The 5,000-nt window shown below is 52.4% G+C and overlaps 1 non-coding gene across 1 annotated transcript in view; it reads left to right on the top strand.

The window, feature by feature from the left end:
• The first annotated feature begins 4,196 nt into the window (after positions 1–4,196).
• LOC124581933 overlaps positions 4,197–5,000 on the top strand; it is a 1,910-nt gene continuing 1,106 nt past the window's right edge. The window contains exon 1 of the ribosomal RNA XR_006973575.1: positions 4,197–5,000. This exon is cut by the window's right edge and continues 1,106 nt beyond it. This is a non-coding gene — a ribosomal RNA (small subunit ribosomal RNA).

Below are 5,000 nucleotides of genomic sequence, written 5' to 3'. Positions count from 1 at the left end.
TTCGACTGGAACCGGATTAAACGTATACACGGCGCTGATTAGTAATAGATAGAGCCATCAGAATACAGATAATGTATACAACTGTCCGTATACATGCTGAAAGACTCTGCTCACAATCACACGTCAGCCAGACACTCTTATCACGCACTACTCTCTGCCTGTAACAGGCACACAGACAATATCTAAGCACCAGCATGGAACAACACCCAGTGCATCCTCTCTGCCACATTAGACAATCCACACTATCATAACCAGACCGGGAGGTCCACTCGGAAAACAGAATATCCCACCCTTCCGACAACCACCATTGCTCAGCTAAGCCACCAACACCCACACATGTCCTACACAGGGGTGCACCCAACATCACAATACTGCCTCCTGTCACACCACACAAACAATGGCACGAATGAAAGACACAGGTCTGCCACAAGCATGGAATCAGAGCGCCGCCTGTTATGAGCCAAAGGTGCACCCTGACGTGGCAAATCAGATGATGCCGCAGTCATTTACTTACGATAATCACAATCAACAAACCAGCCCCCCCCCACCCCCGAAAACACCTTTCCTTACAACAATGTGTGCCTTAACCTAACCCGTATTGTGCCTTAACCTAACCCGTATTGTGCCTTAACCTAACCCGTATTGTGCCTTAACCTAACCCATATTGCGCCTTAACCTAACCCATATTGCGCCTTAACCTAACCCATATTGCGCCTTAACCTAACCCATATTGCGCCTTAACCTAACCCATATTGTGCCTTAACCTAACCTATATTGTACCTTAACCTAACCCATATTGTACCTTAACCTAACCCATATTGTACCTTAACCTAACCTATATTGTACCTTAACCTAACCTATATTGTACCTTAACCTAACCTATATTGGGCCTTAACCTAACCTATATTGGGCCTTAACCTAACCTATATTGGGCCTTAACCTAACCTATATTGGGCCTTAACCTAACCTATATTGGGCCTTAACGTAACCCACGTTGCGCCTTAACCTAACCTATATTGTACCTTAACCTAACCCATATTGTACCTTAACCTAACCCATATTGTACCTTAACCTAACCTATATTGGGCCTTAACCTAACCTATATTGGGCCTTAACCTAACCTATATTGGGCCTTAACCTAACCTATATTGGGCCTTAACGTAACCCACGTTGCGCCTTAACGTAACCCACGTTGCGCCTTAACGTAACCCACGTTGCGCCTTAACGTAACCCACGTTGCGCCTTAACGTAACCCACGTTGCGCCTTAACCTAACCCATATTGCGCCTTAACCTAACCCATATTGCGCCTTAACCTAACCCATATTGCGCCTTAACCTAACCCATATTGTACCTTAACCTAACCTATATTGTACCTTAACCTAACCTATATTGTACCTTAACCTAACCTATATTGGGCCTTAACCTAACCTATATTGGGCCTTAACCTAACCTATATTGGGCCTTAACCTAACCTATATTGGGCCTTAACCTAACCTATATTGGGCCTTAACGTAACCCACGTTGCGCCTTAACGTAACCCACGTTGCGCCTTAACGTAACCCACGTTGCGCCTTAACGTAACCCACGTTGCGCCTTAACGTAACCCACGTTGCGCCTTAACGTAACCCACGTTGCGCCTTAACCTAACCCATATTGCGCCTTAACCTAACCCATATTGCGCCTTACCCTAACCCATATTGCGCCTTAACCTAACCCATATTGTACCTTAACCTAACCCATATTGTACCTTAACCTAACCTATATTGTACCTTAACCTAACCTATATTGTACCTTAACCTAACCTATATTGTACCTTAACCTAACCTATATTGGGCCTTAACCTAACCTATATTGGGCCTTAACCTAACCTATATTGGGCCTTAACCTAACCTATATTGGGCCTTAACCTAACCTATATTGGGCCTTAACGTAACCCACGTTGCGCCTTAACGTAACCCACGTTGCGCCTTAACGTAACCCACGTTGCGCCTTAACGTAACCCACGTTGCGCCTTAACGTAACCCACGTTGCGCCTTAACGTAACCCACGTTGCGCCTTAACGTAACCCACGTTGCGCCTTAACCCAACACACGTTGCGCCTTAACCCAACACACGTTGCGCCTTAACCCAACACACGTTGGGCCTTAACCCAACACACGTTGGGCCTTAACCCAACACACGTTGGGCCTTAACCCAACACACGTTGGGCCTTAACCCAACACACGTTGGGCCTTAACCCAACACACGTTGGGCCTTAACCCAACACACGTTGGGCCTTAACCCAACACACGTTGGGCCTTAACCCAACACACGTTGGGCCTTAACCCAACACACGTTGGGCCTTAACCCAACACACGTTGGGCCTTAACCCAACACACGTTGGGCCTTAACCCAACACACGTTGGGCCTTAACCCAACACACGTTGGGCCTTAACCCAACACACGTTGGGCCTTAACCCAACACACGTTGGGCCTTAACCCAACACACGTTGGGCCTTAACCTGCTCTGTAATTGTCATACGACGCGTTAAATTAGTGTGGTGTTGCCTAACTGCAACCCCCGCAATATAGTTTGCTACTCGCACTGCCTGGTCCCCAGAGTATCGCTTCATGTTAAACACCTTGCAGCTATACACTGTAATGCGGATGGCAGCAGGACGTACATGCTCAATGCCCTTCGCAGTTGTTCATTGGCATTTGCATGGCGAAGCACAGCCTACGTTGTGGTACGGCGTGTGTCAACTGTCCGCTGATGTTGTACGTCCAAATCACACACTGTACTGCACATTGGTCCTCATGTACTGAATGATACATCGTGGTACATGTGTGACCGTACCACGACTGCGCCAACAACGGCGAACCATACGGTCCAAATATTGTGCACTCAGCTACGTGTCGTCTCCCTATAAGAGCTGGATTGCAGTGTGGTATGCCGTGGATGGCGATCAGCATGAGCCGTCTGTTGATGTAGTGGCGCGTGTTGTCAGACGTAGTCGTCTCTTCTCACACACCGTGATAGCATGGTGCACTGCGTTCCACATCTGCGACATGCGACAGAGGCCGGTTGACAGTCGTTCGCGCAATGGACATCGCATACGTACGGGGGCCACCTTCCACGTGTTCGCGAAGCGTGCACATGTTGTTGCGTGTATGTGGGCAGACATAGTGTGTCGTGACACCTGACACAGGCATGCAACAATCGTTGAATTTGCAAATGGCGATGGACGTCTACGTTTGCTGGTGACGTTACGCAAATGAACAACTGGTAAACGGTTGTGGTGCGGTTGTTCTCGCTAGAGGTGAATCAGTGATGGCGACGATCGGTTGAGCTACCAACCGGTTGTTTCAGCGATACCCACCATGCCCACGAACGTGAATGGCATGTGGGTGTGAAGCGATACGCGGCGGTGGCTGGGTGGGACCGTCCCCGGCCGGTGAGGGGGGGCCTCCCGGCGTGCTGGCCGCGCGGTGCGTGGGCGCACGCGCTACAGCCGGCTGGTGGGGGCGGCCAGTGGCAGGCGCGCCGGCCGACGGAGGCGGCAGGCGGCGCAGCTGCGCGCCGGCGCACCCTGCACGCGGCGCCGTGCGGCCAAAGTAGGTCCTCGCGGGCCCGGTGCGAAGCGCGGTGGACATCTGCAGTGTGCTGGTCCGATTGAGGACTGTGTGCGCTGAGGATGCGCCGCCGCCCGGCGCTCGGCGCCGCGACGCCGTCTGCTGCTCGGTCGCCTCTGCGGTTCTCGCAGGTGGTTTGTATCGCAGCTGTGCGGACGTGTTGGCGCGTGCGCTGTGCTGGGAGAGTTCGCTTCGGCACCCAAGTGGGGCTTTTGTCCTTCTGTGGCGCTGGCGTTGGAGCTGCCGGCCACCGTAGGTGGCGCGTGTTGTCTCCCGCCGGCAATGCCACGACAGCACGCTCCCGGGCCTCTGTCGGCAGCGGCAAGCTCAGTTGGGAGCACGGGTGGTCGCACCTAAAGCGTCTACTCGCCAAACTCCGGGCGATTGCGCCTCTCTCGAACCCGACCAAGTACTTAGGACGGCGCTGCGCGCCGCCGGGACCTGAGAGGGTTTCGAGGTGTATTGTGCAGGGGAGCTCAGCCTCCTCCTGTTTGCAGAATAATTGAGCGGACGCTTGCGTGTTCGCGCGGGCCCCCGGGACACACTCCCGGGCGGCCGGCTGCTCAGCTCTAGTTGACGCAGCTCCCTGGTTGATCCTGCCAGTAGTCATATGCTTGTCTCAAAGATTAAGCCATGCATGTCTCAGTACAAGCCGCATTAAGGTGAAACCGCGAATGGCTCATTAAATCAGTTATGGTTCCTTAGATCGTACCCACGTTACTTGGATAACTGTGGTAATTCTAGAGCTAATACATGCAAACAGAGTCCCGACCAGAGATGGAAGGGACGCTTTTATTAGATCAAAACCAATCGGTCGGCTCGTCCGGTCCGTTTGCCTTGGTGACTCTGAATAACTTTGGGCTGATCGCACGGTCCTCGTACCGGCGACGCATCTTTCAAATGTCTGCCTTATCAACTGTCGATGGTAGGTTCTGCGCCTACCATGGTTGTAACGGGTAACGGGGAATCAGGGTTCGATTCCGGAGAGGGAGCCTGAGAAACGGCTACCACATCCAAGGAAGGCAGCAGGCGCGCAAATTACCCACTCCCGGCACGGGGAGGTAGTGACGAAAAATAACGATACGGGACTCATCCGAGGCCCCGTAATCGGAATGAGTACACTTTAAATCCTTTAACGAGTATCTATTGGAGGGCAAGTCTGGTGCCAGCAGCCGCGGTAATTCCAGCTCCAATAGCGTATATTAAAGTTGTTGCGGTTAAAAAGCTCGTAGTTGGATTTGTGTCCCACGCTGTTGGTTCACCGCCCGTCGGTGTTTAACTGGCATGTATCGTGGGACGTCCTGCCGGTGGGGCGAGCTGAAGGCGTGCGACGCGCCTCGTGCGTGCTCGTGCGTCCCGAGGCGGACCCCGTTGCAATCCTACCAGG

Source organism: Schistocerca americana, unplaced genomic scaffold (assembly GCF_021461395.2).
Source record: "Schistocerca americana isolate TAMUIC-IGC-003095 unplaced genomic scaffold, iqSchAmer2.1 HiC_scaffold_382, whole genome shotgun sequence".
Classification (NCBI taxonomy): Eukaryota; Metazoa; Arthropoda; class Insecta; order Orthoptera; family Acrididae; genus Schistocerca; species Schistocerca americana.
The sequence above is the reverse complement of the archived record's forward strand: the minus strand, read 5'-3'. Positions and strand labels throughout refer to the sequence as shown.